Source organism: Capsicum annuum, chromosome 2 (assembly GCF_002878395.1).
Source record: "Capsicum annuum cultivar UCD-10X-F1 chromosome 2, UCD10Xv1.1, whole genome shotgun sequence".
Lineage (NCBI taxonomy): Eukaryota > Viridiplantae > Streptophyta > Magnoliopsida > Solanales > Solanaceae > Capsicum > Capsicum annuum.
The window spans coordinates 30717409-30730054 of NC_061112.1; positions in this window are offsets into that span (position 1 = coordinate 30717409).

Sequence of the window (12646 nt, forward strand, 5' to 3'; positions counted from 1 at the left end):
CCCTCTATTTATGATCAAGGTATTTGCTATGAAGTATTTTTCATGTTTGTTGTACCATATCTCACCCCACATGTCTTACTTTGAGTAGCACGACAAATAGGAGTCACGATTGAGTAGTATGACTCCCATTCTTGATGCTTGTACTCTAGTCCCTCAATGACCATCCTTAGGATGGTAGTGGTTATGAAAGTGTAGTAATGTTTCAAATAAGGGAGTGGATGCTCTTGAATGTGAAAAGTTTATGGTACGGCTACTCGGGCTAAGGTTAAAGACGAAGAGGGAAGACTGAGATGAACTTTCATCATGAGAAATAGCTAGAAAGGAAAGATGTGGTGAAATATTTTTGATAGTGATTTAGGTTTCTGGGTTTCGGTGAGGAGACCCATAAAGTGGGTGTTGTGTAGATAGGCATAAATATTTGTGATGGATAGCTACACAAATAATTGTGTTATGTGGCTAGTACTTTATTAAGACCTAAGGTTGTTTGATCATAGTAGTAATAGAGAAGTATTCTTAGGGGGGAGGAATGATGAGTATAGGGTCTCATAGCTTAAGCTAACTCCGAGTAGGATTCAACATGGAAGAAATATATTGTTAGACTCAAGCTCTTTTAGTTATGTTTTTGGGGGGATTTATAAGATTGAAAAGGCAAAGTGTGGTATTCATAGCTGAAAGCATAGTTGAGAAGCGTCGCTCAATTTAAGGGCTATTAGATGTTTCACTTGAGGTAGAGAATTCTTTTATTTTTATGTCCTGCGAGAATCTTATTTTTATGTCCTGTATCAATAATAATTAGGCCAGAGATTCCTGGAAAAATTCATGCCCTACATTGTTATGATCATGTCCTATAGAATTCATGCCCAAGATCATGTCAATGTCAAGTCTCATTTTTAGCCTTCGAAGGTTGGAAATCTTATTTCTTGACCTTCACGTCCGTTAAAGGTCGATATATAAGTTGACTTATGATCAGGAATGTCTATGGGAGTTTACGGATGAGTTTCGGATTTTTTGGACCTTGTTTAGACTTTGTTTGAAATCCCAAAATAATGAGTCATCACGATCTTGGCGCATCGCATTGCCAATCGCGTCGACAGAAAAATGTTTCTCAGCTTAATGCAATTTCCAGTGAACTGATGCAATGTCAGCGCGCGAGTCGGTTATCGCGTAGGTACCCTCAATGCGCCGCATCAAATGCAGCGTCGCTAGGTACACTTTTTTGTCTTTTAAACCTGCATATTTAAGGGTAATTAGGTCTTTTCAACCAAAATTTGTCCCTCATAACACAAAACTTAGCCCTCTTTTGGCTAATTATACTCATTAATTCACAATTGCTTAAGAACAAGAAAACCCTAGGTGATTAATTTCAAATCAAGAACTCAAGATTTCTCCATTAACTTTTTAGAATTCTTCAACAAAGGTATGTAAAGTGTTCATCCAAGGGTCCCTTCCACCCTCGGGGCTCAAGAAACCCTATTCAAAAAATGAGTTTTGAATTCCATGTTGTGGGTTTGATTGTACACATGTAAATGTTGTGTTATGATTTCCAAGATTGAATCTTTATTGAATTTTCATGACTTTAGGATAGTGAGTGGATTGAAATCCTTGAATTTAAAGTGCTTGTTATAGCCATGATGTATTAGTTATTGATTCATGCCCTAGAAAAGGTTATGCATTCCATGTGTTTGTTAAAATGCCTAAGTGAATATGAATTGTGTATTATGACCCATTTGTGATCCAAATGATGAACTCATGATGTACCCACATGTTCAAAATGACTTCCATGCTAAAGCTATGTCTTGTAATGATTTAAGGAAATGTTCATGAGATTGAAATTGTGAATTTATGATATATTTCATGCTTTCCTATCCATGTACAAGTTTATGACCTTCAAGTGCTTGTGAAATCCCTCAATAATTGTATTGTGAATTGATGACTATGGTCACGTGTTCAAGAATGACCATGTCTTATTATTTTCTAGCTATCGAGTCCTAGGGGAATTTAATACCTGACAATTTAGTTGTATTCCTAGAGCCAGTGTCAGTTTTCAAGATACTCTCAGTCAAGCCATGATCATTATAATTTAATCAGTTACAGAACTCAGGAAAACTCAGTAATCTCAGTGCCAGTCGAGTCCCAATCAGTATTCAGTTAAGTCCTTAGTAAAACACAATCAGTTATCAGAATTCGGTAGTTTTTCATTAGTCAACGAACCTCAGCGACCTCAGTCCAGTTCAGCTCAGTATAATCAGTTCAGTGTCTATTCAGATGGAAGTAAGATTCAGCACTAAGTGAACCCAAGGACGGGAACTCACCTGCTAGCAGAGAGTGTGATTCTTAGAAGCAATCCTTGCGTTCTAGAACTATGTAGTCAGCGTAGGTTGAGACATCTAACCTGCTAGATGAGGGTTGATGAGGTGGCTTAAATTTTTAGGTGAGGGTCCCACCATTCTAGTTAGGTTACCTGATAGATGAGGGTCACTCACAACTTATCCTTACCAGTGGCGCGGCATTGACACCCTTCTAATTGGGGTTACAGATTGGACCCTAACTCAGCTATATTATCATATTTAGGGTATGTCAGATAGATTACTACCTCCCACGATCTTAGTCTCAATCTTCAGAATAGAACTCAGATAGTTTTACGGATTTTAAGACTATCAGATACAATCACTCAGCTTAGTACAAAACTCAGCTAGTTACATTAGATTTAGGACAGCTAGAGACAGTCACTTAGTTAACAGTATATCAGTTATCAGTTATATCAGTTATCAGTAACACATGTTATCAGTATTCAGATTCAGTATTCAATACTATCACAAATCTCAGTTACAGTTCATCTATTTATCCATGCATTCTCATACAGTCATGTTCATATTATTCAGTCAGTTATAGTTCATGCATATGAACCTTTGAACTCAGCCTACCTCATTTTGCATACCAGTATATTCTCACGTACTGACGCATACTTTCCTCTTGCGCTATGGTGTCTTATACCATAGGTTCAGAAGCACGAGCTCTAGAGCACCCTTAGCAGTTCAGATTTAGTCAGCAGTAGTAGACATAGTAGTGAGTCCTCATCCTTCGAGGATATTCTTTTATTTTATTATCTCAACACTTCAGTACTTAGTTTCTTTCAGCAGTTGAAGTTAGTTGGGGACATGTCCCATCAACTTCTTATTCAGACAGTTTAGAGGCTCTTTCTGACTATAGCATGTTCAGAAAATTTTTTCAATTTTTGTATTGATATACTTTATTTCAGATTTATTACAGTATTGAACCTTAGAGAAGTTTGGCCCATTATTCTGCATATTTCAGTATTATTTTACTATTATTACAGCAGGTACCAGTCATGAGTTAGCTTGTGGTCCTTCGGGATTATGAGCACCGTGTAGCGCTCGGGGTACCAGACTCGGGGTATTATAAACTTGGTATCAGAGCCTAAGGTTCACCGGTGTCCTAGGAAGTCTAAAAAGTTGCATCTAATAGAGTCTTGTGCGTGGGTGTGTTGCGCACCACACTTATGGACAGGAGGCTATGAGATGTTTTAGGAATAGTTTCCCTTCTTCAGCATTCATGTTGTGCAAGTTAGCATGAGCTCAAATTTAAATCTCAGTCTAATCCATTTCTTCCTTTCGTTTATAGAACATGCCTCCCAAAAGGACTAACAAAAGGAGAAACAGGAGTCAGTCAGCACCTCAGCCTATCCAGCCAGATCCCCTGGATAAGCACGTCTCTCATGTAGAATTTAGAGTTGCATTTACTACTCTTGCTAATTCAATTGCTACTCAGAATAAGCATCCAGCAGCTATTCCAGCCAATCCAGTGGCCAACTCTACTGCAACCAGGATTTAGGACTTCACCCGAATTAATCCTTCATCTTTTATCGGGTCCAAGATAGATAAAGACCCTCAGGAATTCCTTGATCGGGTGCAGAAGGTTACAAATATCATGGGGGGTAATTACTAGTAAAAGTGCTGAGCTAGCTGCACATCAGTTTTAGGATGTGGCTAACACATAGTTCAAGCAATGGAAAGCAGAGAGGGTCGCAGATGCAGAGTCTGTTGAGTGGGAGGAGTTTGCCATTACCTTTTTGGATATATTCTTTCCCCCAAAGCTGAAAAAAGCTAAGGTGTTGGATTTTATCAACCTCAGGTAGGGCAACATGACAGTGAAGGAGTATTCTCTCAAGTTTACTCAACTAGATAGATGCACTCATTATGCAGTGGCAGATAGCAGAGCTAAGATGAGTAAGTTTATTTCTGGGGTGAATGATAATATGGTCAGGACCGCAATATTAATTAGTGAGATAGACATAGCCAGGCCTATGGTTCAAGCTCAACAGATAGAGGAACAGAAGATTAAGGAGAGAGAAAAGTAGAATAAGAGAGCAAGAATAGGTAGCTTCAATTTCAATCAGCCTAAGTCAGAAAGTGGCAATCATTCTCAGTTTCTCCCAAAATCTTCAGTTCCAGCTCCTTCCTCAGCTAGTGCTCTAATTTCTAAGTTCAGGAATGGTAACAAAGATAGGGCACCAGGCTCTAAGTCTTAGGGTAGTGTCAGCAGTGCCCGAACCTATTCTCTTTGCCAGATTTGTGGCAAGCACCATCAGGGTATTTGCAGAGCTGGCAGTGATATTTGTTTCAGATATGGTAAGCTAGGCCATGGAGTCAAAGATTGTCCTCAGTCAAGTTTTCAGGGTCAGCATAACCATTCTTCAGCTTAGTCTGATAACCTAAATCAGTAGGGTACCACTTCCAGTGCTACCAGTGGGCAACGCCCAAATAGACTTTATGCTCTTCATTCCCGATAGGATCAGGAAAATTCTCTTGATGTGGTCACTGGTACGTTATAGATCTTTCATTTACATATTTGCACTTTGCTGGATCCAGGAGCTTCTTTGTCTTTTGTTACTCGTTATATAGCAGTTGATTTCGAAGTCTGTCCCAAAATTTTAGCAGACCCTTTTTCAGTCTCTACCCCAGTGGGTAAAACTATCATAGCCTGGCGAGTATACAGGAACTATCTAGTTATCATATCTCAGAAAGTCACTTCAGCAGACTTAGTCAAATTAGAGATGACTGATTTTGATGTCATTCTCAGCATGGATTTGTGTCTTCCTACTATGCCACATTCAACTGCAGAAGAAAAATTATCCAGTTTCATTTTCTTAATAAACCTGTCCTAGCGTGGAAGGGTAGTACTTCAGCATTTAGGGGTCAGCTTATTTCCTAGCTACTGGTTAGGAAAATGATATATAAGAGATGCGTCTATCATATTGCGTGAGTTAGAAACTCTAGTTCCAAAACTCCCAGTCATGAATCAGTTTCGGTTGTGAATGAATTCTCAGATTTCTTTCCCAAAGATCTTCCCGAAAGGGAAATAGACTTTGGCATTGACCTTTCACCACATACTCAATCCATATCTATTCCTCCATACAGAATGGCACCAGCAGAACTTAGAAAATTAAAGGAACAGTTGAAGGATCTCTTAGATAAGGAATTCATCAGACCCAGTGTTTCCCCGTAGGGTGTACCAGATCTATTCGTGCATAAGAAAGATGGTTCTCTCAGAATATGTATAGACTATCGTTAGCTCAATAAAGTCACAGTCAAGAATAAGTATCCACTTCCCAGAATTGATGAGTTGTTTGACCAACTTCAGGGTGCCAGTTACTTCTCTAAGATAGACCTCAGATCAGGCTATTATCAGCTCAGAGTTAGAGAATATGACATCTCGAATACATCCTTTAGAACTTGATATGGTCACTTTGAATTCTTAGTCATGTCCTTTGGTCTTACCAATGTTCCAACAGCTTTTATGGACTTCATGAACCGTGTCTTCTAGCACTACCTAGACATGTTCATCATAGTCTTATCTACTTCCGCAGTGAGTATGTTCATGCAGACTATCTTAGGATAGTATTGCAGACTCTCAAAAATCATCAGTTGTTCACCAAATTCAGTAAGTGCAAATTTTGGCTAAGGTCAGTAGCATTCCTTGATCATATCATTTCTGGTGATGGCATTAGAGTTGATCCCCAAAAGACCAAAGCGGTGAGAAACTAGCCCAGACCTATCTCTCTAACAAATATTAGGAGTTTCTTGGGTTTGGTCGGCTATTACAAATGATTTGTTGAGGGGTTTTCTTCTATTGCATCCCCTATGTCCAGATTGACTTAGAAGAAAGTCAAGTTCCAGTGGTCAGATTCATGTGAGAAGAGTTTTTAGGAATTGAAGACTCGACTCACCTCAGCCCCAGTTTTGACTCTTCCAAGTGATTCAATGGGTTTGTTGTGTACTGTGATGCATCTATAGTAGGTTTGGGTTGTGTCCTCATGCAGCATAGTAAGGTCATAGCCTATGCCTCCAGACATCTTAAGCCCCATGAGAAGAACTATCTGACTCATGATCTTGAGTTAGCAGCTGTAGTTTTTACCTTAATAACTTGGAGGAATTACTTGTATGGGGTGCATATTGATGTGTTCACAGATCATAAAAGCTTTTAGTACGCATTCTCTCAAAAAGAACTTAACGTCCGCTAGAGAAGGTGGTTAGAATTCTTAAAAAATTTCGACATGAGTGTCCTTTATCATCCAGGCAAGGCCAATGAAGTGGCCAACTCTCTCAGTAGACTGTCTATGGATAGTGTTGCTCATATAGAGAACCGCAATAAGAAGTTTGCTCAGGAAGTTCACCAACTCGCCCGACTAGGTGTCCGCTTAGTCAATTCAGCAGAAGGTAGTGTGTGGGTTCAGAACAGTTCAAAATCATCTATAGTTTCTGAGGTGAAAGAAAAATAGGATAGAGATCCCAGTTTAGTTAAGTTAAAAGAGTCGGTCAGAGATCAAAAGGTAAAGGTTTTCTCCCAAGGGGGAGTAGTGTGTTGCATTCTCAGGGTCATCTATGTATGCCAGGTGTAGATGATTTGAGGCAATAAATTCTTGCCAAAGCACATGGTGCGCGTTATTCTATTTATCCAGGGGCAACTAAGATATACCATGACTTACGGGAGATATATTGGTTGAGTGGGATGAAGAGGAACATTGCAAAGTTTATGGCTAAGTGCTCAACATATCAGCAGGTTAAGATCAAGCAACAGAAGCCTAGTGGGTCCATCTAGGAGTTCAGTATTCCTACTTAGAAGTAGAAAGAAGTGAACATAGACTGTGATGGGTTTGCCTCACACTCGCGTCAGCATGATTCAGTTTAGGTTATTGTAGATAGGATAACCAAATCAACTCATTTCCTTCCAGTTCATACCTCATATTCAGCCAAGGATTACGCCAAACTCTATATTAGGGAGTTGTTCTGATTACACGATATTTCGCTGTCCATTATCTCAGATGGAGATACCCAATTCACCTCTCATTTTTGGAAATCATTCCAAAAGGGTCTTGGTACCTGAGTTCATATCAACACAGCCTTTCATCCTCAAACAGATAGTCAAGCAGAAAGGACCATTCAGACTTTGGAAGATATGCTAAGGGCATGAGCAATTGATTTTAAGGGTAATTAGGATGACCACTTGTCTTTGATTGAGTTTGTATACAGCAACAGCTATCATTCCAGTATTTAGATGGATCCATTTAAAGCTCTCTATGGTAGGAGATGCAGATCTCCAATCAGTTGGTTTGAAGTAGGTGAGGTCGCAGTTGTAGGGCCTGACTTGGTATTCGATACCTTAGAGAAAGGCTCAAGACAGCTTAGAGCCAATAGAAATTATACACAGATGTGCATAGAAAGGATCTCGAGTTTGAAATTGGTGACTATGTGTAATTAAAAATCTCTCCCATAAAGGGAGTGAAGAGGTTCGGCAAGAAGGGACAGCTTAGTCCCCGATATATCTATCCCTTCAAAATTCTCAGTCGCTTTGCAAAGGTAGCTTCTTAGCTTGAATTGCCTTCAGATCTATCTTCAATCCATCCAGTATTCTGTGTCTCCTTACTAAATAAGTGCACAGGTGACCCATCAGTTGTAGTCCCTATAGAGGACATAGATGTTCAGAGAATTCTCTCTTATGAGGAAATTCCAGTTGAAATCCTTAACTATCAGATTTACAGACTGAGGAACAAAGAAGTCCCTCTAGTCAAAGTTCATTGGCGGAATCAGTCCATTGAGGAAACTACTTGGGAAGCAGAAGCAGACATGCAGGCCACGTAACCTTACGTCTTCTTTATAAACTCAGATTCAGCCCAAGGTAATAGCTTTCCTTAAGCTTATTCAGTTTCATGTTTAGATTTTAGTTATAGACTTGGTATCAAATACCATTTCATGTTCAGTCATACGTTCATAGGTCAGATCAGTTATGTGTCTATGCATCAAATATGCATTCTCATAATAAGAAAACTTAGCTTATCAGTAATCCCAGTCATCCATTCATGAGTCAGTTATTCATGCATCAGATATGCATGTTCAGTATGCAAACTCGGTATATCAGTATCTTCAGCATGAAACCATGCATCAGATATGTATGTCTAATATTCACTCTCAGTTTTTAGTTCTTCCCTCTTAGTCAGTCTCATTTGAGGACAAATATTCCCAAGGGGGAGATGTTGTAAGACCCCGTAAAACTCTAACCTTAATCCAGTCCATTGATGTTTGCTAAGTATCTAGATTTTGTTTTATTTTTAGCCTTTGAAGGTTGGCAATCTTATTTCATGACCTTCACATCCATTAAAGGTTAATAATTCAGTTAACTCATGATCAGGAATATCTATAGGGGTTCCCAGATGAGTTTTAGATTTTTCGTACCTCGTTTAGACCTTGTTTGAAATCCTAAAACAGTGAGTCGGGGCGATGTTGGCGTGTCGCATTGCTGATCGCATAGAAAGATAAAATATTTCTCATCTTAATGCAATGTCCAGTGAATCGCATCGCATCGGTTATTTTGTTAGTACCCTCGATGCGCCGCTTCGAATACAGCATCGCTGAGCATATTTTTCTATCTTTTAAACCCGCGTCTTTAAGGGTAATTAGGTCTTTTCCCTGACCTTCAGCCCTTATAACACAAAATTTAACACTTTTTTAGCTAACTATACTCATTATTTCAGAATTGCTCAGGAACAAGAAAATCCTAGGTGATTAATTTCAAATCAAAAACTCAAGATTTCTTTGTTAACTTTCCAGAATTCTTCTACAAAGGTATGTAAAGTGTTCATCAAAGGGTCCCTTCTACCTTCGGAGCTCAAGAAACCCAATTCAAAATATGAGTTTTGAATTCTACGTTATGGGTTTGATTGTACACATGTAAATATTGTATTATGATTTCCAAGATTGAATCTTTATTGAATTTTCATGACTTTATGATAGTATGTAAACTGAAATCCTTGAATTTGAAGTGCTTGTTATAGCCATGATGTATTATTTGTTGATTCATGCCCTAGAAAAGGTTATGACTTCCATGGGTTTGTTAAAATATGACGTTCATGTGTTTTTTAAAATGCCTAAGTGAATATGAATTGTGTATTATGACCCATTTGTGATCTAAATGATGAACTCATGATGTACCCACGTGTTCAAAATGATTTCCATTCTAAAGCTATGTCTTTTAATGATTTAAGGAAATGTTCATGAGATTGAAATTGTGAATTTATAATTTATTCCATGCTTTCCTATCCATGTATAAGTCTATGATATTCAACTGCTTGTGAAATCCCTCAATGATTGTATTGTGAATTGATGACTATGGTCAAGTGTTCAAGAATGCTCATGTCTTATTATTTTCATGCTACCGAGTCCTGAGGGTATTTAATACATGACAATTTAGCTGTGTACCTAGAGCCAGTGTCAATTTTCAAGATACTCTCAGTCAAGCCATGATCATTATAATTTAATCAGTTACAGAACTCAGGAAAACTCAATAATCTTAGTGTCACTCCATTCCCGATTAGTATTCATTTTAATCCTCAGTAAAACTCAGTAAGTTATTAGAATTCAGTAGTATTCTATCAGTCAATGAAACTCGGCGAACTCACCCCAGTATAGCTCAGTATAATCAGTTCAACGTCTATTCAGATGGTGAACCCAAGGATGGGAACTCACCTGCTAGCTGAGGGTGTGATTCTTAGAAGCAATCCTTGCATTCCAGAACTAGGTAGCTAGTGTAGGTTGAGACATCTAACCTACTAGATGAGGGTTGATGAGGTGGCTTAACCTGTTAGGTGAAGGTCCCACCATTCTCGTTAGGGTACTTGATAGATATGGGTCACTCACAGCTTGTCCTTACTAGTGGTGAGGTATTGACACCATCCAATTGGGGTTACAGATTGGACCCCAAATCAGCTGGGGCATGTCAGTTAGATGACTACCTCCCATAGTCTCAGTCTCAGTCTTTAAAATAAAACTCAGATAGTTCTGTAGATTTTAAGCCTGTTAGATACAGTCACTCAGCTCAGTACAGAACTCAGCTAGTTACATCAGAATTAGGACTGTTAGACACAGTCACTCAATTAACAGTATATCAGTTATCAGTTATATCAGGTATCAATAACCCATGTTATTAGTATTCAGACTCAGTATTCAGTGCTATCACGAATCTCAGTTACAGTTCATCTATTCATGCATGCATTCTCACGCAGTCATGTTCATGTTATTCAGTCAGTTATAGTTCATGCATATGAACCTTTGAACTCAGCCTACCTCATTTTTCATACCAGTACATTCTCACGTACTAACGCATACTTTTCTCTTGCGCTATGGTGTCTTATACCATAGGTTCAGAAGCACGAGCTCTATAGCACCCTTAGCAGTTTAGATTCAGTCAGCAGTAGTAGACATAGCAGTGAGTCCTTATCCTTTGAGGATATTCTTTCATTCTATTATTTCAACACTTCAGTACTTAGTTTCTTTCAACAGTTGGAGTTAGTTGGGGACGTGTCTCATCACTCCTTATTCAGATAGCTTAGAGGCTTTTTCCCACTATAGTATGTTCAGATAGCTATTTTAATTTTGGTATTGATATACCTTTTTTCAGATTTATTATAGTATTGAACCTCATGGCAGTTCAGTCCATTATTCTGCATATTTCAGTATTATTTTACAGTTATTGTTATAGGTACCAGTCATGGGTTAGCTTGTGGTCCTTTAGGATTATGATTAGCGTGTAACGCCCAAAGTACCAGACTCGAAGCGTTACACCAACATCGGAGTAAAATGTTATGGCCATTTCACTAAAGTCCTGTCAAGCTGTTTACCTACCTATGACACCCTACCTACGGGCCATAGGTACCACTTACAGGCCTTAGGTTAGGGGTGGGGATCGTAATTGGGTCTTGTAAGATAAAAAAAGGTCTGATACTTATGACCCTACCTACGGATCGTAAGTTTGGGGTCGTAAACAGGTTCCGAGAGCTAGAAAAAAGAATTTAAAGCCTATGGCCCTACCTATGGGTCATAGGTACTACCTACAGTCCATATGTAAGGTTATGGGGACTTTCTTCTTGGAAATCTTAGGGGTATTTTGGTTATTTTTTTATGATTTCTGAACCTAATATGCTAAAAACCCTTTTTGAACAATGAATTACAATCATTTCCAAAAAAGAAAACATTAGCAACCCTTTCTTCTCCCCCAAAACATTTTTAGAGGCAAGAACACTTAGAGTTCCAGATTCAATGCTCAGATTCAAACTTTATTCATCAAAAAAAGGTATATTAGACACTCCCTTATTTAAATATTATACTATTTCATAATTCTATTACTATTTAAATGCTTATTAATGTTGATTTTAAACTAAGGTTGAGGGTTTGGGGTTGTACACACTTGCACGGTTTTTTATTTTTTTTAATAGTTTTATATATGTTTTAAATGATGGATTGTGAACTGAATTTGTGTATGGGGATAATGGTGGAATTTGGTAAATTGAATTTCATAATATTGATGAATTTTGGCATGGTAACGATATGAACCTATCACGACCCGAGCCAAGGCCCTGGCCACGATGGACATCTCAAACTATGAAGGCCCGAGCACCCCTTCTAACTTGCAATCATATACTAAGAGAAAATTCGGAAATACATAACAAAACGAAATCATGGTCAACTTTTATTTCAAACTATTCAATACTAAAATGAGTTCATTAAGATCAAAAACATCTAACAGCAATTTGCAAAATCTCTACTAACTAAAAGAAAACAACCTATGTCTGAAGATTGGGATAAGGCCCCCAATCGAACCATAAATCAAAATAAAATAAAATAATAATGACTTATACATTAGGCCTTCTGAAATAAGAGAGGCTCACCCACTGCATATCTCTGACCAATCAATCTACGGCTTAGCGATCCCCCAGGACTGAGTCTAAGATCCTGAAACATAGGGGGTCAATACAGATGTACTGGTATGCAGAGAATCCAAAATAATATATTTATCTATAACATAAATGAGAGCAATTCATAAAACATTTTACATATAATATATGAAAACACATGGGCACACTTTAAACACTTTGAAACATTTTTTTAAATCCATGACTCACTCTTTATCTTATTTCTGAGTTAGGTGTTACACCTTACAATTCTACAATCCCACGGGATATATGGAATCCACCCTTGAATCGGCGGTCAAGCCTCCAACCCAAGTTTGCCTCAAGGGTTGGAGTTTCTAAATCTCTTCTACGCCATAAGATTGTCGCTAGCGTACAATTTCCCTT